This window comes from Cololabis saira, chromosome 5, assembly GCF_033807715.1.
Source record: "Cololabis saira isolate AMF1-May2022 chromosome 5, fColSai1.1, whole genome shotgun sequence".
In the NCBI taxonomy this organism is placed as follows: domain Eukaryota; kingdom Metazoa; phylum Chordata; class Actinopteri; order Beloniformes; family Belonidae; genus Cololabis; species Cololabis saira.
Genome location: NC_084591.1, coordinates 15,628,425 through 15,655,104, shown reverse-complemented (window position 1 = coordinate 15,655,104; position 26,680 = coordinate 15,628,425). Strand labels below are relative to the sequence as shown.

The window sequence follows — 26,680 nt, the reverse complement described above, 5'->3', positions numbered from 1 at the left end:
CAGAATGCAGTTTGATGCAACATTATCAGAATATTAGATCAAAGCCCAAATGGCCCCATTCACTCATTCTATCTTCAACCTCATCTCGATGAAATGGACTGGATTTGCTGGCAAGCTGAAACCCATTTGCTCTACAGCTGGCACATATATAAAAATCCTCACTTCATTTAGCCAAGTAATTTCTCTGGAAGAGAAACCGCAACTGTGGAATACCTCAAGGAATGTGCTTTAGTGAACGCCGAAAGCAGAGATAATAATTTAGATAATCAGAAAGTAAGAAAAGAAGTTAAATGCTGCAGAATTACACATATAGTGTTCAATTAGAATAGGGCTTTGGGGAAGAGAAGTTATCCTTACACGGAAAGATAAAATCGATTAAAATTACAACTGTGAAGTAAAAGTAACACATTTATTATCACAAGTGTCACAAAGAAAGATAAAGTCAGACTGTGAACCCCACAAGCAGCACGGTTATAAGGCCTGAATGAAAGATGAAATCTTTAAAACCTAATATCTTGGCAGAAATAAAAGACACAGTGAAGCACCAACAGTAATAAAATGACCTAAATTCAGACTCTGGCTGTGTCTGTGATGCTTTTAAATGAACATTAAAGACTCAAAAGTCACCAGGGAACCCCTTCAGAGGAGCTTTGTACTTTAAGCACCAGAATTCCAACACAAATACTGCAGTTAACTTCTATCAGTGAGTTAGACAGTATATTTTGAGAAATGTATGAATATGTTTAAACCAGTAGATGTTTTGATAAAGACACTGAGCTCTAAAACTAGGTTCAACACGCATTTTTATTTTGTGATATTTTTGTGTGTTTGTTTCCTAAGACACCAGACCCTATTTAAAATATACACAACCAGTGTCCAAGGGAGGCTAAGGCAATCCTGCCCCCAAGGGCCGCTGTCTTGCATGTCATGCTTTAGATGTTGCATCAACACACCTTATTGGAATTAATGGATCATCATCCACATGTCATCAAGGTCTGCTAATAATACAGTCTGCTAATAACACAGTCATCTGTATCAGGGTGTGTTTAAAACATGCAGGACAGTGGCACTCCTGGTCCAAGGTGTAATCTGTCATACTCACACATACAGTACACACACAGACATGCATGTGTATGTGTATATGTGTGTGTATATATATATATAGTAATTGATTGAGGTGTGTTTTGTTATTTTTCTTTTCTATTTAGACTTTCAACACTCTCTGTGTCTCTAAAGACTGAGTGATGCTCTGCAAAGAAAAACTTTTTTTTTGCTCTAACAGTGCTCATATATAATTCCCTTAGCTCTTGTTGTGCTCTGTCTTGCTCCCCCGCCGTCCATCGTGACCTTTGTTTGTGGCTATGCTGCATTAATCACCTGCGTGGGAGATAAACTGGGTCAACACCACTCCAGTGGAACTGAAGGGCAATTTGGAGGGGAAGAAAGTGCAATTGTACAGCCTCCATCATTCCTCCATACCTCACCCATCTAACCAGTATTCTTTGTGTTTTTCTAGCCATATAGTGGGTATTAAATACTGCAACACCCATTTTAGACCAAAATATAACATTAAAAAAAAATTGCACTACAATAATTTGTTTATGCCGTCTTTTTCAATGTCTCTCTTTCTCTTTCCGTCTTGTACTGTGGCCCCTTTCTGCAGCCTAGTCCTTGAGCAGCCAGCCTGGTGGAAACAAAGGAGCTAGAGCAGACAAATGAGGCAGCCTATGGCGTATGACAGACCCTAAGAAAAATGATCACATTTTCCAGCTCTCCTTCTGCTTCTGAGTGTCCGGTCCAGCCCCCCTCCTCCTCTTCTTCCTCCCCCCCTAAGCCTCACCGCTCAGTAGTTGGACTTGACAGCCACAATGCAACAAGCAAACATAAAGAAAAAGAGGGGGGGTGGAGAGTTTTTTTTCTTTTTGTTTTCTGTTTTCTGCTTTTGACAAGAGCCAGATGGAACAATTAATCCTGATAATCACAAGAATATTAAGCAGTCTTAAGTCCTGCATGAGGGACATCCTTGCATCCCCTTGACTGATATCTGTCCAGTTAATTATAATGCCTCTGTGTGCAGTATGGATGTGGATGTGTCGTCTTTTCTCTGAGACGGGAAGGGTCTTTGACTGGAGTTTTCCAGATATTCTGGCACTTATATTCCCAGCACACAGATCTCAAAGGGAATCATCAAGTCTGCTGACCCGATGATGGAAATGAGTTTACACTGGGATTTTATTTTTTTATGATTGCCAACTCATTAATTTTCAAATGTTATTTCAACACTTCCATGCAGGCTGTTAATATTTAATCACACATCTTGTGTAGTTACACAAGCATAAACTCCTCAAGTGTGCATGTAAAGCATGCAAATATGTGTGCCTTCATCAGCATAAGACAGTAAACAAAATCTGTTAGCAACAAATTTTTAAGCAGCTGCAGTGTTCAGTGGATCCAAAGCAGCTCTGCAGGTGCTCCAGGGCCCTAACTGCTCCATATGCACAGTGTCAACAGGAATTAACTTATTGGTCTGGAATACAACAATGACAATAACCGAGGAGGGATCATTCACTCAACAACTGAGATAGGAGATGATAAAGTAAATGCAGGGTTGGGAGGGAAGTGGTGCTTGGAGTGAGTGGATGGATTAAGACACATCTGCTGGCTGTTTACACAAGGATACGCAGCAGCTGGAGCCAGAAAAAAACCTGTTTTCATTCAAAGCCTCTGAGATGACCACCAGCTTTCCAAGATGCTACTGCATCTGGAGTGGAAATAAGGGTAACCACCCTTGGTTTTTTTTCTTGTATTTATTTATTTATTTACCAAATTCCCCAAAATTAACTGTGGCACAATAAATTAAGGATGGCATTGGTAGTACCTGGAAAAATTTTAAACAATTACATGTATTTTGAAAGATTACACACAAAATGTTCACACCCTTCCTCATAACCTCCATCAAAAACAACTCTTTTCAGATTCATACCTCCAGAACACAAGCACGTACTACTGGCTAAATATCAGCCCAGGCATCAAAACACCTGAACAATATGTAATATTTGAAAAGGGAAAACAGGCAATTATCTCCCAAACAGACAAACAGCCACAATAACATTTCTTACTGAGGAAATGCCACAAATTTACTCCTTTTTTTTGCCCACATACACTCAGCAGGATCTTTCACGGAGTTAGCCATATAAATAAACATTATTGGAGAGACGATTTGCAATGTCGTCCCATAGGTTTCCTGAATAGCGGTTATTTTAAGCCTCTTTTTTTCACCATGTTGTAAATACTGCAGGCAGGAAGCTGACTGGAAAACATTGTGTCCATCACTGATAGCCATGGCAACCAGCTCCTTCAGCATGTCCAGATTCTGCATACGGCAGTTGGATCGTAGGGTCAAAGTGTGGAGAAAATGAAGAGAACACTATGCTGATAGCTGCATTGATAGAGTAACATCTTTTGGTGGAGAGACTGTGATGATGTGGCCTGGCATCTCCCTCACTGGGAAAATGCGGCTTGTCATCATTGCAGCCAATCTCAATGCAGAGATATATATCGAGATAAGATTCTGCAACAACTAAGACATTGCTTGTCCCCACAGAGCCGGGTTTATCAGAGACTAACTCCTGAATTTGGGAGTGGAGGGGATGGAATGGATGGAGAGGATGGAATGGCCTATTGTTAGCCGTGGGTCACATCTTTCTAAAAATCAGAGATCAGAATCGGCCAGGAATACTGCAACCATAGCAGCTCTAAAAACTTATTATAAACAAACACCTCTTCAATATACTTCTTCTTTCTTGAGCTCCATTTTGCTCCTTTTGAATGTCTCTTCTTCAATTTCAGCGTCTGAGTTTGGGATGTTATTTCAAGCATTACTTGATCTTTGGAAAAGTCTTTCATTTACATAACTTTCCCAATATTCCCAATCCTAATGGCCATGTATGTATCATTTTGCCACTGTTGGTGCTCCTGAGTTTCTGCTAAAGGAAAAAAAAAATCACTTTACCATAAGAGCCTGTTGTTGCCCACAGCAAAGCACAATCCTGAAGATGCTTTCGTCTGTCGACCATTATTCATCCTCTAGCTACGAACAGCTGCGAGGAGGGACAGACATGCAACTACTCTCCTGGACTCTCCAGAAACCTCCTTTATTACTGCTTTTGTCTCATTGAATGCTGCTTCCACATCAATATTGCCAAAGACTGAGGGCACAATGTAGTGATAGTGTGGCTGGTTCATCTGTTAACATGACACCTTCTGCCACATCTGATGCTGCTTTTGCTGAGGGACCTTCTCCATGGCGGAAGGCACAGACACTGCCAGCAGCTTGGAAGGGGATCACTGACAGAAGTGATTGATGTACATCCTCTGCAAGGAGAAGGCAGCCTTAGGCAGTAGACTCTAATAGTCTATTAGCTTTGTGCCTCTGAATTAACTGCATACAATAACTTTATGCAATGAACGGAGATATTTGAATCGTAATAAAATGCTTCTGTTTTTGAATTGATAGTTTATGGCAAGGTGAAGCTTTTCACAACACACAGACCTGACTGTGTAACCTTGGGTGTTATGTACAAGCAGTAAGCCTCAGTTACACATTCTACTGTATCTCGTATGCGCTGTCACCTGCTGGTTTGAGTGGCAGCCTGCGGGGTGTTGAGTGCATGCAGCCAGATGGAGAAAGTGTAACATGTAGGTCATCCAGCTCGGGAGTGTAGCACTTACTGTTGTCAATTACAATCCTCTCCCAGCTCCTCATCTTTTGGGAAAAGGCACCCCGGCCTCTCATTGTTAGGAAATATGACATTTTTACCTATTATGCATAGTACAAAATTAATCATTGTGACTTATTGCAATTTGATTTATTCACCATGAAGATAACAACATTGGTGTGTTAAGGTGGGCTTTACCTTCTCAAGAAAAACTAAAAACTGGCTTTCCAAGAAAAGGAAAATTAAATTATGTCCTTTAAAACAGTTCTCTTAGCCTCTAACTCTTAGCACCACTTGGCAGCCCTGACAAGCTCCTTCATACCAAACGGTTCCTCGTAATTTTCCTGTGTAATGTTCCTTGTAACAGAGAGACAACAGCAGGAATGACAGAAAAATGGCAAGCCAAGCATTTCCGCTCTGCCTTAGTACTGATGATTAATGGCTCTCCAACTTTCAACCACTAATAATCAGTGAATAAAATGCATTGGAGATTAAGACTGCAGACAAACTCAACAAAAGCAGAAACTATGCAGAGTGGTAATTTAGCCATTTGAGTCTTTGCATCAGAAAACACAGGACAGAGAACCAGGAGTTCTGCTTACGGCCACCTGACAGCTGGAAGCTGCTGCTTCAGGGAATCTGAACAACTATCGCAACATGTGGCATTTGACGTTAAGATTTTAAACTGAATTTAAGTTCCCAACGATGAAAAAAACATATAGAAAGAAGGACTAAAAGCATTCAATAGAGAAGTGGGGTTAAATACTCCATGAGGATTTTCTAAATGCTTGAAGGATGATGTTCAATGTGAACATGACTGCTACCAGATTCACTTTGTGAGAAAACAGATTGAGTTACTCTTTATACCCAAATGTCTCATTTCAATAATAAGTGTCTTGATAAAATACAGGCCAAGGTCTTCTGCAGAACAGCCCTTATGACTGCATAAATCACTGTTAGACAGTCGCTGTTACCGTTTCAGCAACTACAGCAACGCTCCAGTGACATGAAACAAAGAGAGCGCGAGGATGCCACTGGGGAAATTTGAAAATCGCCTCAACATCTCTATATGAACCAATGTACAGGCCTCCTCTAACCCCTCCAACCACATAAAACACACTCCACAAGGCCCCTGGGCTATGTTTCACATTAAAGGCCCAACACGTTGTCGCTGAGGTGTTATGCCTTCAGAACATTTGATGAATTCAGCCAATTTTCCTCTTTGAGCACCAGTGTTGCATGGACTCTGTTGTTAAACTCATTGAAGTCCATGGCTTCGTTCAGTCTGTTTCAATCTGTTACTAAATCCAATAACCACTTGTTTTGCATGCATTTAATATCGATTTTGTTGCTGTAATAATTTATTAAATGGACAACTATCTTACGAATGACAAAAGGAGAAGAAATCTAGGTATAAAGTTTCCTTGCACTTAAGAGTTCAGTGTTGAGCACCAGAGAAGGTGAAAAAAGTGCCTGTCCATGATTAGATTGCTTCATTTTTATAGAACGCACTGCGTAAAGATATTTGATTTTAATTGATGCGGATGGCTTTATATCATACATCCATAACAACATCTCACAGAGCTGCAGAGGGCCTCATAGCAAAGCCAATTTAAAAAACTCAAACAAGTAATGACAAACGAGAAAATGAGAGCGTGACCAAACTAAAGCATTGCAAATGTGACTTAACCTCCATCCCTTAACAGGGATTCACTGTGCTAAAAAATTACAAGACTACCCTTGTGTTGCTTTAATATGCTTGTCTCACAATAATTTTGGGTCTCAAATATTGACAAAAAAATAAAAGTCCTCCATCACTGAACTCAGTTCAATAATGTGAGTGATAAAGCAACAACTGACAAATTCCAAACCCACCCATTCATTCATTTTCTACATTATCAGGACCCTATTCCAGCTGTCACTGAGTGAGTGATGGCTTACACAAAAAGAGAAACTATGACAAATGAAGACAAATAACAAGACTACACAGAACTACTCCTATGGCCAATTTAGGCTGACCCAACAACCCATCATACACATTTTTGGATCATACAAGGAAGCCAGGTTACCTTGAAAAAACAATAAAAGCATGAGAAAAACCTGCAAACTCCACTTTGAAAGACATTTACTGTGGGAGTGAGGTGACCGCACCAGCCTGCTACCCAAACCCAAAATCTTTGCAATGTTGTTCCACAGGGTTATTGTCCAAAAAAGAAACTTAATCTGGTGACCAAATCACAAAATTGGCCACGCTTGCAGTGCCTGTCTCTGCTTTTTATCTCACCATGTTATCTGCTGTGAACTTTCTCTTCTGTGAGAGTATGCAAAATGTGTTAACTTTTTGTTTGATTTGTTTGTTAACTATCTAAATAGCTCTTTAAATAAACCCTTCCTTTAATAATCATTTTGGTATATTAATGGCTTTATATTATTTCTAAGTAAGTAAGGCTGGCCTTTTTTCTGCACTACTGTACACTAGGGGTGGGTATTGGGAAGGACCTCACGATACGATACGCATCACGATACTTGAGCCACGATACGATACACACTGCGATATCCCGATTATGCGATATCCCGATTATTATATTCTACATAGTTCACCGAAAAATTTTAAAATGCATTACACATCTTAAAATCCAAGTTGTATATATGTACATCAGATGATAGTGATGGATCTTAAAATCCGAGTTGCACGTTCATCAGATTATAGTGACAATTCATGGGACAAACTGAGTCAAAACAATGTTTTATTATAACTATACAAGCTAAAGTTACAACATATTTGTATATGTTTTTCATATTATTTACATCATATGAAATTAACATTAAATTTAGTATGAGGTTGCTTTAATTATGTGGCAAATGATAATAAACACAAGAAAGATGGGTACTAAAACCAAGGACAGGCACAGTGATCAGTCAGTATAGATATAAATCCATAAATAAATAAACCTCTGTCCATTATTTTTCCTTTTTTAAGGACAGGCAATTGTGTTATATAAAAAATAAATTATAAAATGAAATAAAACGTCAAATAAAACCTGAGCTCAGTGCAGGGCCCTCCCAGGGTTGGTAGAGTGGCAATGCCCAGGACTGTCACTTAGGTAGGAGCACTGGGTGATATAATGGGAAAAAAATCGGGGATAAAAAATATTTAAAAAAAAATAAAAAAAATAAAAATAAATCGATATTCAAATTTTAAATATCGATATTGAATCGGCTGGAAAAGTATCGCGATATATTGCCATATCGATATTTTTGCCCACCCCTACTGTACACATGAGGTTAAGTGACTACATGCATGATCCTTGCTGACGTATTTCTTGCATCTCACACAGGTATTGCTGGTCTGGGAACCATTTCTGTTTGGTTAGACCTGACACCTCCCACATTTTTTGCCTGCAGTTTGAACCACTGGAGGATTTGGGGTGTGTGTCTCCACTTGGATGTCCTTCACAACAGTTGCAGCAGCTGTTTATTGATCTTGGTAGGCACCGTCTTCTCTTGATGTGGGGTTTAACCAATGCATAACCCAGCTGCTCCACTCTTCCAGTCCTTGTTTATTTCACTCCAAATAACAAAAGCATTGTAGGTGCTTACATCAATTATGTTGAAGAAAATTACAAAGGGCCAGCAGGCAGTCATGCGTCAGCAGCTCCATATTGCTGTGACCTTGTCCAGGTTATCAACCCCTCCCTTTGTCTCGTTGTAGTCCAAGACCATTTGTTGTTTTCTCTCTTCTCTAGTGTTTAGGACAGTATCTTTGTGCATGGTGCTCATCAGCAGGACATTTTTCCCCTTCTTGGGGCGATAGGACACAACAGTGGCTCTGTCAGTGAAGGCAAACATCACATTTCAGTTCTTCATCACAAGCAGCTCAAGGGGAAGCTCAGGCTTGTTTTTCCTCACTGTCTCCAACATGCTCAGCTTCCCTTTCAGCATATATTGGTACCGTGTTCGCTTGGTTTGCTTGGCATGTATTTTCTGAAGGTACAGCCCCAATGACATTCATCCACTGTCATGCAGAGGCCTGGATTTTATAGCAAGGATAGCTGCTGTATGCACTTCCCATATCCCGAATTGCTGCAAGTTTGTCATGCTCTCTCTGGCCCTGCCTTGTTCCTCTGTCATCAAAGCATTTGACATGGGAGAAACCATGGAATATGTTCAAAAGCATGGTGGCTGGAAATATTGCCCTTCCAGTGTCAGCAGCCCAAAGGCTTGCTGTTTTTGACCTGTACACTTCTGCCGAAATAAGCAACACAATGTAGGCTTGCAAGTGGGTCACATCAAGGTCTTTCCTACTATCCCCCAGCACACACCTCCCCTCTAAAATTGTAATCTCAAGTATGTCTCTTTCAATTGATGTTGTTCTGAAGAGCTGAAAAGTTGATTGTATGTCTTGGCTGACAACATATTTAGAGGGACGTAAAAAAATGTTGATTGCCGTTAGCAGCGCTAAGTCTACCCTATTGTTCAGGTGGGGAGATAGACCATAACAACTTCATGTTGTGTTTGCTGATGGTTGAGCAACAGCAGGAGGGTCAACACCAAGGGTCTCATTCTCATCAGAGGAGGATGCTCGTCAACATCATCCTCTATCTCAGAAGAAAATCTCCTCTATGTCACTTGTCATGGTCAAAGAGCTGTGACAACACCTGTTCGACTTTTGTCAGCAGTCATTTTCAGTTGAGTGGGACCAGAAAGAGAGAGCGCAAAACACCAAGAGAAATGGTCGAGAAGGCTGCTGCTCAAACCTTTATGTGCCTACTCCACCCCTATGTTGTGGGAACCGTATTTCTCCACCCCCACATCATGGGAATGATCATGTTTCTCACAAGAATTCTGTTTTCTCCTCCCTCATGTCGTGTGAACTATCAATGGTTCTCGCACTGAAACAGTTAGTTAATTATAGAGTTGCATGTTATTCTGACCTGTAAATCCTCCAAAGAAAACAAGACAAATATCCATCAAATGCTAATATTTCATGTAATGTTTATGCAACTAAAACAGCTTGGGGTCAAATTGACCCCAAAGAACACCAATGCATACAACACGTGTACAGAACATTTAAAACATATAAGCATGTTAATTTTATGTTACCCCAGGTGTCCTCATTAAATTAGGAAAAGCCTTTAAATATAAAGCAAAAATGTGAAATTATTGATTTAAAGACCTTAAACATTGTATGGGTTTGACCCCAAAACGATAGGAGGGTTAGGAGCCCTACTGTCGTAGCTAAATGCTAAGATTGGTGTCTGTAACTTTCATTTGTTGAAGGGATTCCTCTTTTTAAATGACACTTTTTGCAACAAAATGTTTTATTCCAGCCTGCAGCACAAAACTGAACAGAAGCATTGGCTGTTTCCTTCTGTTACTCATCTTTCATTATGGTAATATCGTATTTCTACCCCTTCTTCAACTCTTAGTCTCATGTTTCTTAAGGTCAAACTTCAACATGATGTGGTAAATAGCCTGACATTAAATCGGGCAACAAGTTGCCCTGTGTGGAAATAAAAGGGTTTGCAAAATGTTTGTGCCAAGCAGCTGATATCCTAACATCATTAAAAACAAGGGTCTTTACTTTTAATATCTCCATTACATTAAAGGTGCATTACATGGTTACTTCATTAGAGACATCTTCCCTTGTCTTTTAATGAACACTGCTAATGCAGCTTTTCAACCTTCATCTGCCGCTCAGTTTATTTTCCTTTCCAAATGAGATCAGCAGACCATTCACAATTGATTTGTCTGCATGTTAAATAATAACAATATTTTGGCTGTGTTATATAATAATTAAGCACATTTTAAATTCAATTCAGACTAGTATGGGGAAAAAGGATGCATAGTTAATCTACTTCTTCAAGGTTAATAGTAAATGCAGGGTATAATTTTTGAAGAGATTTAGACATGCACAGTTACGCTTTGTGCTTAACTTTTAAGATCTTCCCTTTTTAGCATGAGTTTAAATGTAAAGTGAGGAGGGAAAATTAAATTAGGGAAAAAGAAGCACTTGGGTGGATGAATAAGTAATAGATGATCAGCCTCCTCCTTAGTGATAACCAGTAATTGGTTTTGGGGGAAGGTGGGTGTAAAATAGTGTGGGGGTGGGGGCAGTTGGATCACCAAAATGGCCTCGCTGGCATGAAAAAAAAAAAGGAGTAATGGTGCCATCCATATGCTGACTGCATAATATCATCTGGGTACCTCCATGAAACAGCTTTTAATGTGCTGGAAATTCAGCATATTGGAGGATTAACAAACGAAAGCTACCCAGAAGCAGAAATATTAACATGAAAGGCACAAGATGGAAAGAAAACACCATAAACCCCCTCTTACTGCTCTTCTGTTATTTGTGTACAACTCGTTTCTGTGGTTTTCACGTTACAACGCTTCTACACTGATAGATGATCCAGTGTCATGTTTAAACAACATCAGCATCAAAGCTTTAGTGCTATCTCTTTTATGCATATCCATGTATTTAGCTTATGTTCAAGCCAGACACGTCTAAACAGTGTCTGAGGTACATAAATGTATCATCTTTTATAGCCCTCAAAAATATGGTGCACCATAGACCATCTGAAGATCAATGCCTTACGTGTTAAAGTGGAAATACTTTAGATGACCAAAAGCTGTGAAACATGATCTCCATATGTCCAAACTCAAACTATGTCATAAACATATTCTGCCCATTTTTTTACAGGTTGACATGATTTCCTGAGATCTTAATGAAGCATGTCAGGATTACGCTTCTACAAGTCCCCTTTTAACTATGAATTAATACCTCTGGTTTCATAAAAACTGGTAAAACCAGCATGAAAATGCTCGCAACCTCTTTTCTCCCACAGTTTCACCGTATTTTAAAGTTGCAATTTTTGTGTGACAATCAAAATGTAAATTAGGACATCACAATCTATAACCTTGGAAACATGCTCTCCCTCCTATTAGCAAATGACATTTCAGCCTAGGAGATCCCACTTCGTTACACTGAACTGATGAAAAATATTAGACTGGCAATTTTAGTCTTGTTAAATTATGGATTTCCCTTGTTTGCAGCTTGGCGCTTACCAGTTTGTACTGATTCCTATTTCAGTTATAATCTCGTTGCAAACTCATGAATTGGAAAAGGTGAAACAACTGAACCACAGATGGGAAAGCTGAAGTAAAGTAAACTAGTCCGTAATACACCTGTCAAAGTCCATCCTGTATCCGCTCCATTACATATAGGCTGGATAAATCTCAGTTTTTTTCTGCGTTTTGTGAAACTTTAAGAGGATAAAATCAAGAACTGTTTAACATATGAACTACTTTTTCACAAGTGCTGGAGATGAGAATAGAAAATTGGAGTCTCCACCTTCTACCTGGGGGAAAAAAAAAAGCTTAAAGAAATTTTAAGTCCTGTTTCCTAGTCAGGATATAAAATATTAAAACAGACAGTTAACAATAATAATAATTCAAGATTCTTTATTTGTCATTGAGCTATTATCCCGGCACAATTAATTTTCATTCCAGTACAGCCTGTCCAAAGAGAACAAATGGAAAACCAAACAAACAACACAAGGCGGGTGCCTGAGGCTGCAGCCACGGGTCAGCGCTGCCCTTTTATAATAATGATAATAATAATAATAACAAAATACATTATTGTAGATCAATAGGACCCAATTTACATTTTAGACTTAGTTAATTATTGAAATTTGGATGAGAACGAGTAAAAAGCATATGAAGAGTGTTGACCAGCCAATGCTGACATCCACTAACTGCAGAATGATTTTTAAATGACAGATTTCATACCCAGATGCCCCCAAACAGTGACTTTTTCCATTTATTTATTTTGGGCAGAACAATATAACATGTTCCAAAGTGGGCAATAAAATACACTGCTGGTGTGCTACTTCCAGTACATAATTGACAATTCTACCTCTTGGGACCTTGTTTAGGCAGTCATCTCAAGGAAGCATTTTATGCTCCCTTTCACCCCTCTGCATGATTTATTCCAATTAGCATGTGTAATATGGAGTGTGCAAAAGCCTCTTACGAAGTTTAAGGTGAGACATTTTCTTTCATGTTGCTCAAATGTGTGAGTTAAACACCTCAAATGACAATGTGCCAATTCAGATCACTCTGGCTGTTTTTATTGGCTTTATGTTTTAGTGAGGCATGGTGTACATACATATGTCTTTAAATTCCAGCTGGATCATGCATGTGTTGGTATTTTCCACCAATGCTCTGTTACTCCTGATTTTGCTCTATGACAGCTGACTGAAGAGACACAGTTCCGGAAAAGACAGAAAAAATTAACACTTTAACTGGAATGCAGCTGTTCTTTAAGTAATAATAATAATACATTTTATTTATAGAGCGCTTTTAAAAGATCTCAAAGATGCTTCACAGACACAAAGGTAAAACATCGATCAAGAAAATTAAAATAAAAAACTACAGGATAAAAAAGACAAAAAGATATGATGAAGTATAAGAAATAAATCACACATTAAAAGCTGTTCTGAAGAGGTGAGTTTTGAGATGCGATTTGAAGGTGAGTAAAGCCTGATTTATGGTTCTGCGTTAAACCAATGCAGAGCCTACACCGTTGCCGTGACGCCGTTGCCGTGACGCCTTTGCCGTGACGCCATCGTGAACCCTTCCGACTTCTCTGTCACTCCATTTTGCCGCGGTGCAATACCCCCCCAGAGCGCTAGGGGGTTGCGTATCTTTTCCGGAGAAAAGAAAAGGCGATTCATGCACAAAAACCCTCCAATGTGGCTGAATTACAACAATGTTATTGTTATCGTCGTCTTTAATTGATTCTTTGTTTAGCTTCCGGCTTTTCCGGTCACAGTGAACATTGGCAACCGACAGAGAACCGGAACCGGAAATGCGCTGCTACCAAGCAAACCAATCACAGCCCTCTCGGTCTGCGTTGGGTCTGCGTTGGGTCTGCGTCGCCTCGACGCGTAGTTAAATTTTTTGGGAGGTGCACATCAGGCTACGGCGTAGGCTACGGACAGCCTCCCGCGCACCCTACGACGTAGGCTATGGAGAAGGCTCTGTCGCCCCAGATCCGGTGCCCCAGGTCCGGTGCCCCAGGTCCGGTGATTGGTTCTGAGTGGTGGAGACAGGAGGTTGGCATCGGAGGATCGGAGACTGTGGGAGGGAGTCTGGCGGTGGTGCAGGTCGGTAAGGTAGCAGGGGGCCTGGTTGTAGAAGGCTTTGTGGGTGAAGAGGAGGACTTTGAAATGGATGCATTGAGGGACAGGGAGCCAGTGGAGCCTCTGGAGGACTGGGGTTATGTGGTCACGGGAGCGGGTGTGAGTGAGCAGGCGAGCGGCAGAGTTTTGTATATGTTGAAGTTTATTGAGGACCTTGGAGGATGAGCCGTAGAGAATGCTGTTGCAGTAGTCGAGTCTGGATGTGATGAAGGCATGGATGAGCGTTTCAGCGCCGGGGAAGAAGAGTGATGGGCGGAGGCGTGCAATGTTTTTCAGGTGGTGGAAGGCGGTTTTCCTGATGTGGTTGACGTGGTGTTCGAAGGAGAGGTTGTTGTCAAAGATGACTCCGAGGTTGCGGATGTGACTGGAGGGAGACAGAGTGGAGTTGTCGATGGTGAGACTGAAGGTGTGGGCGGTGTTGTTGAGGGATTTGGGGCCGCTGATGATTATGTCTGATTTGTCACAGTTGAGTTTGAGGAAGTTTGAATGCATCCATGATTTTATTTCAATAAGACAGTTGGTGAGGGTGGAGTGAGTTGCGAAGTTGAAGATTCCAGATTTCAACTTTAACTTTTTGAAAAACGTCCAGTGACTGAAAGTTCACAGAGCTTTACAAACTGGTGTCCTCAAAGCATGATGCGCCAACGGTTCACCAAACTCACAAAAATGGGAGTGCATGACTTAACGCCAGTGTCAGATGGTCTTCTATTGAAAAGATCTACGCTGAAAAATATGCCTTTGCTCTGAACAAAAATATATTTAGTCCAGATTTATAGAGAAGCTTTCTTATGAATCAAATATGTTCACATCTATTGTGCTGTTTGCCCCCGTTTACTTCTGTGCTCATTTTGCCCGTTTCCTTTCTGCCTATTCATAAAAAAATCCTAATAATTTCAGTGATATCAGCATCTTTTACAAATATAAATTTGTAAAGTTTGTAAAGAATGAAAGAATTCCATGTATATTTTTTGATGTACAAGAAAAACACAACATGACCATGAGGTACTAACTAAAGGCAGCCAAGGATGTCGCCATTCTAGACCACATTCTCAAGCACATTTATTAACCCTAAAATAATAGAGCATGTCCTGACAATATGGTTTGAATCGTTCGACTGCAATTGCTCTTCACTTTACTTTCTCTTCACTAGGCTGGACATTTTTCTTTCGACTGTAACATCAGATATATAGTGAATTTTCCAAACCTTCTCCTACGGTTTAATCTATAACATCAGCCCTAACGAAGCTTAAAAAAACGTCAGTTTGATTTTACCTTCCATCCGTTTTCTATACCCCCTTTATCCTTTGCAGGGTCACGGGGGTCTGCTTGAGTCTATCCCAGCTCATTATGAGCCTATGGCGAGAGGCCGAGGTTACACCCTGGACGGGTCACCGATCTATCGCAGGGCCACATATACAGACAGAGAACCATGACAAGACACTCACACCTACAGGCAATTTTGAAACATCAATTAACCAAGTATGCATGTTTTTGGACGGTGGGAGGAAGCCGGAGTACTCGAAGGGAACCCACGCAAGCACGAGGAGTACATACTACAAATATTTCAGCTAGGACTGCAATGATTAGTCAACGTTGTGGACAAAAATCGATAATAAAAAAAGATAAATTAAATTGTCGACTGTTGACGGGAAAATCTTCCACAAAAAACCAACTGAGTGCGCCATATTCTACCTTCCCATCTCTGTTGAGTTGCACATGTGCAATAGAGTACAGTGGCAGGTAAACAATATGGCGGCGGTCGATGCAGCAACAGGCAGCAACGTTCAAAAGATGTATTTTGAAATGACGTGTCCACCTTTAATTTTAATTAGCTCATCATTCACACAACCTCATGCAAAATGTATAAATTGAGAACCAAATAAGAGCCATTTAATAATTAGGAGATATATAACCCGGTTAGTCGACTAATCGTTTCAATAGTCGACGAGTCATTGACTATCTTTAGTTGCAGCCCTAATACCAGCCCAGGTGAACAGGTGTATCATTAAATGTATTTTTGTCATTAAAAAATACATGATAAAAGATTGATTAGATCATAAATTATACATTGCAATTGATTTCTAAAAAAAATTAAGAGTAATATTTAATGAGAGATTACAATTTTATTTTAAGTTTAACAATAACTGAAAAGAATTGGGTGGGGCTTGTCTTGCAACTCGTGGGCGGGGTTACATTCTGACGTCACAACTTGGGGGCGGAGTTGTCCTTTGATCATCCTGGATGATTTCAAGCAACTCAAAAAAGATCTGGACAACTGCAAAAGACAGAACGCTTTACTGAACCAATACATCGGCAGTCTGAGAAGTCAAGTTTCAGAGCTTCAGGCAGAAGTTCGGAGGTTCCAGTTGGCCGACCAACGCACGGCCTCAGAGAGACCAGATATACCCAAACTGAACAAACTGTGGGACAAACTCATGCTGCTGAAGTACGGAAAAGGACAAGACGCCATCCAGGGAGAGATGGACCTGGAGAGGGGGACGTTGGAGAAGAAGCCGTCACGGGGGCTGACGTGGCCATTGCTGCAGGAGGTGACGACCAAGCTGCACAACGAAAAGGAAATGTTGGAGCAGAAATAGAGAGTTGAAAGCAAGCAGAGAAAAGTCGAAGATACAGTAAGAACAGAGAGCTCCAGAAAGAGAAGGAACACCTAGCAGATAAGATGAATAAGATCCTGGAAGAGACGAAAAGACAGACTGAAGAAGTCAAACGAAAAAAGTGAGAAGGAGAAGATTGACTTGGTGGAGCAGAAAGAAAAACTGAAGATGGAGAAAAACGAACTGTTGGAGAAAAAGAAAGAACATCAGAAAGGGAAAGAAATACTTAGAAAGGGAAAGATGGATTTGGAGAAGGAAATTAAACTCCTGGAATCAAAACAGAGAAACCTGGATGAGGAGAGAACTGAGATGGAGAAAATCAAGAAGAGGATGGAAGAAAACAGTCAAGAACTACAGATGGAGAGCAGGAAGCTGCAACAGGAGGCCAACATGTTGCAGGACAATCAGAAACAACTGGAAGAGGGTTGGAAAAACCTGAACCGGGAAAAAACACAAACACGGAACATCAAAGGAAAAATGGATCGAGAACACAAAGAACTTGAGATGCAGAAGATGAAACTGCAGCAGGAGTTCACAAAGTAAGAAGATGACAAGAGACACCTGGAAGACGTTAGGGGAACCATGGAAATGGAGGGATCCACAATACAACCGGACATACACTGGAAAAGAGTCCTGAAAGAGAGGAGGAAACTGCAGCGGCAGATGGAGAACTTGGAGGCAGACAGGAAACAACTAGAAGATGAGAAGAGAGCCTTGAAAGTAGAGAACACTATCATGAGTCAGTCCAAGGTAAACATGCAAGATGCCAAGAAAAAGATCCAAAAAGACAAGAAAAGGTTGCAGGTGGAGTTCACAAACGCAGAAGAGCAGAAGATGAAAATGGAAGATTTGAGGATCCAACTTGAGAAAAAGATGGTTGAACTGCAGAAGAAGAATGAAGAATGATGATGATTAAACCTTTCTTCTTCCTTTCTGGGCAGCAATGTCTCTACATGTGCAGCCGACTCCGTGATCGCCAAATATTTGGGTTTTCTCCGTTAACCTACAGTATTTAGGTTAACCGGAAAATGTAAATTGCCCCCTCATTAAAATCATGTGTTTCAGTAATATAAGACTACGTCACATTCTGTCTGCTGTTTGTTGTTGTTGCTTCAATAAATGAACAAAGAAATCATTTCAAGTTCAGTTGTTCAGAATACACAGAAACCTCCTTATACACACCACCAGCAACTTGAGAAGGACACAACAGAAGTATCAGCAATTTCACAGTTATAGAGTGCATATCACTTAGGGGTGACATATTATGAGGCTTTAGTCATGAGCCAACACAATGTATTTTAATTAATGACATGTTTGTGCTTTGCCCAAAATACCACGGAGATACAGTACAAACCAGCTTTTTCAGCCGCATGTTTACACCTCTGTTTATCACACCCAGGTTTAATGGGGGGTTAATTGGCTCTATTCCTTTTCCTGTAGGGATGCGCCTAATTAACAGTTTTCCACAACCCACTTTTGCAAAGTTTTCTGGAGCTAGAGATGGGAAAACTGGATAATTTTATTACTAAACGGAGTCTGTAATGTAATAATATCCAGAAAATCTTAAAAACCCACTGAATGACACAATTTAAGACTCCAAATAAAATGGCAGATTTTTAGAGTTTTTGAATTGGTATCCAAGAAAAGGCTCTCAAACACAGAAAATGTAGTTGTTTTTTTCCACCATATGTCCTTTAAACTGTGGTAGCAGATGGCACCAGCAGTGGCACTAAATGCCAGGTCCGCTCTTATTGCCCGGGTTTGAAGAGACTTTGAAAGTAGCAAATTGTTTCCTTCATGTTTGATATGCTAATCTTGGCAGCAGAAGCCAATAACGTTGAATAATTGCTATTTACATAATGCCAGACACATTCATGATCACAACAAAGACTTCTCATCCTTTTCCCTTTTCCTTCCTCTCTGCAGCTTGTTTTCCATCTGTGAGCCTGTCACACGGTGGCTGGTTTGGGAATGGGGGAGGTCAGACGGTGGCACGTGGGGCTTTGACAGTGCAAATAATTAACTGTATGGGTTTGAAAGGTCAGTTAGGACCCCTGCGGCTGGCCACTGATCTGCCTGTTAACCATTAACAACAAAGCAGTTCAGGTGGGGCATTAGGAAAGAAAGCAACAATAGGAGTAGAGAGGAAATAAGGTTAACAAAAATGGAAGGAGGGGAAAACAAACATTACGTACTCCCTGCGTGCTGAACAGGGAATTATGGCTAAATCCACAAAACAATTATATTTTGAGAAACCTAAATATGACTGTTCTCTTTAACATTTTCATGGCCATCTTAGAGTCCCCCACCATATCACAAAGAATTGATCAAATCAAGGCCAATTATTTAGTTCAAAAACCCTTTTATTAGTCCCGGATTAATAAAAATCTATCCATCCATCCAACAATATGAACTTCCATTCATATAAAATTGGGTCGCAAAGTCTAACCTATGGTCAAGGTCACAATCAAGATGAGATGTATTCATATAGCACAATTAAAAACAATCAAAATTGACCAAGGTGCATACAGGTAAGATAAATATGGTTAACAAAGAAGGCTAGAACACCAAGGGTCCCAGGGTCTGCTTCTGGTCTGCTGGCCAGTTGGACATGCCAGAAGCACCTTCTTCAGTGAGAAATAAAGATCACAACTTGATGAAACCAACAGGATCGTATCTGCTAAAAGCTGAGACCTAATCCTGAGCACACCCAACCTCTTTGCAGTGGGATGTCTCCTCCAAGTCCACAAAGCCCATGTGGACCAGTTTGGCAAACTCCCATCACCCCTCTAGGACTAGTGCTGGTCCAGTTTTCCACGACAAATAATTCAATTTCAGTTCAAGTCCATGTTATCTATATCGTGTCTATTACAATACAAGTTGTCTCTATGCACTTTCCAGAGACCAAAATAACAGCACAATAAGCACAATGAGCACAATAAGTGCAACAAAATAAAAAATAAAAATACAAGCACTAAAATCAGAACTTTGAGTAAGTAGATGGGTATGAAATTAGTAGGAATTTGCAAATTTAAACAAGTGTGGTTTAAGATGAGTTTTGCAAACAAAGAGTTGTTGCTACAAACTTCTGGTGGAAAAGATGGAAGGGGATAGAGGGGAATAGTGGCTAAAAGTTGTAGCTCTCATGATTACCAAAGGGAGAAGTAGTATGGTGAGGTAGATAGAAGAAGATCTGGAGCGTATGGGTTGGTGTGTTAATGTGCAGGAGCAGGAGGAGAGAGTTTCCGAAGAGCAAAGTTATCAATAGTTCTGAAGGTTAGGAGCAGAATATTGAAACTGAAATATGTCTTCTGCAAGTTGGACCTTCTCCAGTGTGGCAGGTCAGACCACCTCTGTGCAGAGCATTTATAATTTTTGGGTGTTTTTAAAGGCCTCACTGGATCTTAACAACGAACAACTGGGATAGTCACGTGACTCAACAAAGCTCAACACCACAGGGACCAAGCTAACATGTTACAGTCTCTTTGATTTTTACAAAGACCAGTTGAAGTCCGAAAGAGTTAAAGCATTTACCTGGTAACTGACAACCTGCACTCAAGCTGTAAAAGCCCCTTAAATGCAACTCTTAGAGGGTGAAAAAAACCTTTCTGTGTGAGTGACAGCATGTAGACAAGAAGCCTGTAGAGACAAAAAGAGTGGGCTGTAAAACAGCAGCATTCAAATGTGAGCCCATTTCCACTTAAAGACGGAGAGCAGTAAATAACATTGAATCTTCAAACGAAAACCAGAGCTGTCCAATTAGGAAAGCATTTAACAATGAGACAGTGATGAAGCTCCTGATGATAACCTTATCCTTGTAAAGAGCAGAGGCACAATGCATGATTAGAAGGAACGACTTTATCTTAGCAGAGTGATCACAAGTATAATCAATCTATTTCACAGCTCCCCGTTGTGTTGTACATAGCACCGCAAAAGTGGTAGTAAGTGGCTGGAGAGCTGGTGTTGGATGTTTCCTCTCAGCCCACTCAAGACTGACTCCTCATCATGTCCCCGAGACAATAAACAAAGAGAAATACAAGGAAACTGGGTGAAAATCTGAATCCTCTTGTACTCCTCTAGAATCCTTTAGTCAAGTTTTAAGGAACACTGAGGAAACACTTAGGGTGAATGTCTTTTCAAGCTTTATGTCATCACTCACCATTTTAAGATGTGCACATATTGCAAAATTACCGTAAATTACCATTGCCAATAACTGCAGAATGTTTATGTTTATGGTTCCATATAAAAGGAAACACTTGGAAATGTGGTTCTTATTTGGCATAAAAGGGAAAAAAAATGCCCTTGGTCATTGTGTTAATCTCATAAAAACAGCGAACATATTAAACAGTTCTCTTCCTTTTCTGAGAGACTTACCAATGAAGTACAGTAGTATACTAAAGTGTGAAATATATGTAAAAGTTACTGCGAACTGCTAACTGGGTAGCTCAGAAGGTAGAGCAACTGGGAGCTGACAACTAATCAAAAAAGGAAAAGGGCTGGAAGCAAATGCTTTCATGATGTGAATTGAATCAAATCTCTGCCACACTTTCATAGTGAAATGTTCCTTTTGCCACTGGCTGAAACATGAGCCCAAAGCATGACTGATCGATCATTTAACTGTTAGAGGGATGTTCTTTTCATGACCCCCTCCTCCCCTTTATTTTGTTTACTCATTTGTTTGTTTAGATTTTTCTTTTTGTGATGCAGACTTTTCTACATTAGGATACAGAAATAGTTTCCTTCCATTAAGGTCATATTTGCAAAGGCACTGCTCCAATGTTGAACAGTTCAAATTCATTTAAACTTGAGTTTAAATCTGGAAATCGTGTTGGCAGCTTTTAGATGTCAACTTGAACGCAACTATTGCTGTCAACTGCTTCTCTCCATTCCATAACAAACTGAGGAAACTGCTACCTTTAAATGCGTTGTTAACTTCCTACGCCAGTGCTTCTCAATCCTGGTCCTCATGGGCCCCTGTCCTGCATGTTTTAGATGTTTCCCTGCGGCAACACACCTGATTTTAATTAATGGTCCTCATTAGCTGGTCACCAAGGTCTGCACAGCTCTGTTGATGACACAGGTACTTGTATCACGGTGTGCTGAAGCAGGGTAGCATCTAAAACATGCAGGACAGGGGCCCACGAGGACCAGGATTGAGAAACACTGTGACCTATGCCAACTCTTGCAATGAAGACTTCAAATGTGTTCCAGGATTACAGCTACAGAAATAGCCTAAGTAGAGATCTCCAGATGTGTTTCTCCCCAGCCGCCTCCTCAGCCTGAAGGACTTAAGGTCTCACCCTATCTCTAAGGGAGAGCCCCAACACCCTGCCAAGGAAACTCATTTCAGCTACTTGTCTCCACAATCTTGCCCTTTTGTTCACTATTCACAGTTCATGACCACAAGTGAGGGTAGACATATAGATCAGTTGGTGAAAGGCAGCTTTCGATTTTGGCTTAAGTTGGAGAATTAAATGGGCAAAATATCCTTGGATCTTATCATGTCAGGGACAATTGCTATTGGTATAGGGTATCCAAAGGCAAGTCCTAGGAGACAGGCAAGATGCAATTGAACAATACATACATGGATTGTAAAATAAAACAGCCCAACAACCACAACTCAGATGTGCTCTGGTACCACTGCAGTCATGCCTATGGGTTGAGTGCGATATGACACGAAGCCACTGACATAGGAGGGTGTCAGTGGCAACTAAACTTCTGTTTTTGGTGATGATGTCAGAGAAGAAGGACTTCCTTGCATTCCTCAGTTGTAAATTATGAGAGTGAAGTTTTTCTTCATAGATGACCTGGAGATTTGTTTTTCCTCTATCTGCGCTCAGTTTTCCGACACTGTCTTTTGCCATTTTTTCAAATTTTTCTTTAAAAGCTGGGACCAAGAAAGGGACTTCTACTTTGAATGTTTCTGCAAATTTAGCATTGATTGTTGTTTAATGTTACATAGGGATACATCTCTGTCTAGCAGCATTAAGATCTAGATTTGCAGCAGCAGGATGCTGGATTGGCCTCTGTCGTATAACGGAGTTGATGCACAAGAATACAAGTTATTACACATTTAAGAGCAAACTGCGGGGGATAACAATCACAATTTAAAACTTAAATATATTATCATGTTTCCTTACTTCATGGCATAAAGCGGACAAAGTGACTGAAAGGGACTACAGTGACCTACAATAAATAGATAAAGGGAGTTGGGTGAAAGGTGGGAGTGTTTTGGCTATATGCTCCCTTATTTTTAGCACCCATGATGTAACATTACTAGTAGAACGCCACCAACTTGGGAAAGATTTTCCAAACTTTTTTGTATCATTTTATGTGCACGTGCCTTGATCTGTGTTTTGAAGAGGTGGCAGTACTTTAAAACAAGCTTATTTCTAAGTAACAGGTCATAAATATCACCAAATGCAGCTTTAGCTTTAAAGGCAATGGCGCACAACAGGCCAATGGTATTTTTAAAGCGTCCCATGAAACAAAAAACATTGTTTTTGTCTGTGTAACCTTCATAAGAAAAACAATGCAAACCTTGTCAGCTAGTCTATTATAAATGTAATAAAACAGCTGTCAAGACATGTTTATATGACCTGGAGCTTTGCACAGCAAATGAGCTGTAACATTACCTTGCTCTTGGTGAAGAACGCATTAATGAAAAACAGTCCACCTGGCAATTTTAATATATGCGTGAAACAATCTAACAAGCCAGTCTTGATGAACATCTGGTGCTGATGTTGTTTCAAAAGCGCTCCCAGGGATGAGTGAAGGGATTTTAGACACACTACACTGCAAAGTTCCTGATAAATTATTCTGAGACAACTTCAACCTTTTCCGAAAGATTAAAAAAAGTGCTGATGAACATATTGAGCTCACTGAGGCACTCAGTTTTAGTATTTAGGGTAATAAAGGGATTAAGCAGATAAATGAGAACAATGTGCAGATTTCTGAGTTATTATCATTATTTTCAGAGGGGGATACTGTTATAATGTTATGCGCGAGTGGTGGGTGGGTGGCTTGGTCACACACTGTCATGGGAGCCATTGGCGGGCCACGCATGTGGTGACCAGGCTGCTCTGAAAGGCTCTGGGTCTGCCGGCTAATGGATGTAATAAAGCAGTGTTCATGCCACCGTCCGCTCATTTATTCTCATTCCTGAGAACGTGAGGGGACGCTGCAGCAATCAGCCACAACTCACTGGTTAATTGTGAGGCAGATTTATAGGCCAACTGTGTAATGGATGCCCGTGTGCATTTGGTTGCTCCTGCATGTGCATGTGTGTGCCTCACACTGATCTTTCTGGCGCAACAATTCAGAATGGTTTCACGAGACTTTCTAGCAACAACTACTTGCACATTTTAATCAGCTGTTAAACCTAATTGTAGCCATGGTTTGAATCTGTTGGCAGCTACACCAAGAGCTCACACCTGGACAATACAGGCAGCTGCAGAGCTGTCATCTGACCTGGCGCAGTCACAGAGACAGGTCACCTGTGGCTTTGGTGGAGAGGAGAAACACTCCTGCCATGCACACATGACAGCTGCTCTGCCTTCCCAGCACAGAGTGTGCAGTGTGAGGGGTAATGAAGCTAGGGAAAAGAAGTGAACACTGGAAAAAGAGGAAAAAAGACAGCGTGAAGTCCAAAAAAGAGATCAATAAACAAATGCCTTTTTCCACACCAGCAGCTTAATGTAACATAATGCGTTCTGCTTGGATGTCCATCATTCTCTGCTTGATTTCACAAGGTTTTGCTGAGAGTACGCTCTTATTGAAAGTTGGAATTATACTTTCATCAAGTCCCTGAAGCCACTACCAGTGTTGTTCCTCATAATTGGTCAGGCGTATGTGCCATCACATCTCAACAAGGGCTATTACTTTAAGCACAAACATCATTTACTCCAGTGGCAGCAAAATGTTACTTTAACCAATGAGACCTCATTTAAAATGAAGGAGCAGTGCTTCTGAACTCTGAAGGGTGGAATAAGATGGTGCTTGAATTAGAAGTAAGGAATTAAATGGTACAATCAAGGAAACGATCAAGGAAAACCACAGTATTCGCAAGAAGCATGCATCTAATTTGATTTAGTGGGCTTTGTTGAAAGTTGTGAGACAGGAAATTGGGACCAAGGGAGAAGGGGAAGACGTGCAGGTCAGAGCTCAAACCTGGGACGGATACAAAAAACTGTATCTATAGGCACCTTTAGTACACAGGGATGCTATGTCTGGGTGAGATAAAACATCCAGTCAATCTGTTCATAGATTATTTTATGAATGCACAATATTAGGAAAATATGAAATGCAATAAAATTGTTGAATATTGTGATAACGATATGACTTGCAGTACTTAAGTACATGTTTGTCTTTTTGTTTTGGCCGCAGGCAATAAATTGGTTAACAGGCAGTGGAAAAAAATGAAACATATTATTATATTCCAACAATATGGTTTTAATGAGGAAAATTGCAACTGGCAACAACTGGTATTGAACTGAATTCATTATAAACAATACAGTCACTGGAAACTGTGAGCACAATGTCCTAATGCTCCCTTTGCACTTTTAAATGACTGAATAAAAATCTTCAAATAGATGAAACAATGTATTCTACCTTCATGGTGGGTTATTGACCAAAGAAACCTGCAACAGGATGGGTGGAATTGCACCAGAGGAAAAAATCAATACAATCTGTTGGGTTCCTTTGTTAGGTTTTATTTTATTTTATCTTTATTAATTACATTTTATGAAGTTTAAATCTGGATTCCTCTGGAAGGAACTGGATTATAACAAATTACAGTAGCTCTCAAAGAATTACCCTGAACTGTAATATAATTGAAATGAAATGTAGTTTTTTAGGACCTTAATAAACTGACATGACAATGTACCACAAAGTTTACCTAAAAAAGAAGTGCAGAAGGCCTTTCTATGGATTAAACACATTTTTAGGTAATATGCAATTAATGCCCTCTGTAGGCACGTTTCCATTACCCCTAGATTTGCGCAAAACCAAATAATGCGCTTCATGCACGTGTTCACACCTGGGATTAAAACAGCATATCTTCTGAATGATCAGTGCTGACCTTTCTGCGCTACACGGAAATAAACATGCACACTTTTTTTACGTGCAAACACTAAATTTGATGTTATTTTAAATTACCGGTACCTGAGACAGCACCTGGAAATGACTGGGCATAACTCTTAAAATAACGAACCAACAGAACAAAAATCCAGATATCAGGAAAAGATACCCCAAAAACATTTTGTTCCTAAACTTTACTTTATAAAAGTACATGTATCATATACCAAACCATATGAACCAGACCCACCAAACAAAGAGCTTCATGCGTACGCCAAGTCAAATGCATCAATACCAGCATAAATCAATGGGTTTAGTTTAGTAGGCAGTCTCTGAATCCGTTCAAAGAAAGTCACGTTCAGACTACAAGAGAAAGTGGGCAGAAAGTGCAGCAGACCACATCCAAATGCATCCTGAGTGATTGGATCTGAATCCATCCAGGTATGTGTTCATCAGTGTTGGCTATACTTGTGATTAGTTTTCCAAAGCTTGAATAAGATCTGTGTGCTTTCGCATCATAGCCACTGACATCTTAATTAGGGGTGGACCTTTTGGGGCAGTAATCGCCCATTTAATTGTTCAAAGATTTTACTGCCTCTGAATGCACTTGGAAATATAACTGAATACCATTTATTGCAGTTGAAGCATACTTTTACAATATTGCTATTGTGTACCTTGATTTGGCAATGCGATACATCTTCCATGAATCTATTTGCCATTGTTTTCTTCATCTTTCTGCCTCATTATAGCATGATTCTCCCAAATGCAAGATGCAAGGACACTACAGCAATTAGTCATTGAAAAACAAGACAGCATTCTCTGACAGCAGCGAGCGGTTTTCCTGTTAACATCAACTCCTAAACTAGACACCTCAAGCTGAGGATTCGGACGCTCCAGCAGGATATGACACCACTTAATTTGAAGTAGAGGTCCTTTTGTTCTCATCTTCTGGACAGTATGCAGAGCTGGCAAAGCGTTTTGGTTCGTTTATACCACGGCCGTCACTTGGCAAGGATCGCCGCTCCATGTGGAGAGAATGTAACACTAGAATGAGACCAAATGGCTC

The 26,680-nt window shown here is 40.3% G+C and overlaps 1 protein-coding gene across 1 annotated transcript in view; it reads right to left on the bottom strand.

Annotated features, from left to right (window-relative positions):
* The window catches only part of LOC133443805 (PDZ domain-containing RING finger protein 4-like), a 69,473-nt gene that overhangs the window by 26,949 nt on the left and 15,844 nt on the right, over positions 1–26,680 (bottom strand). The window lies entirely within an intron of this gene.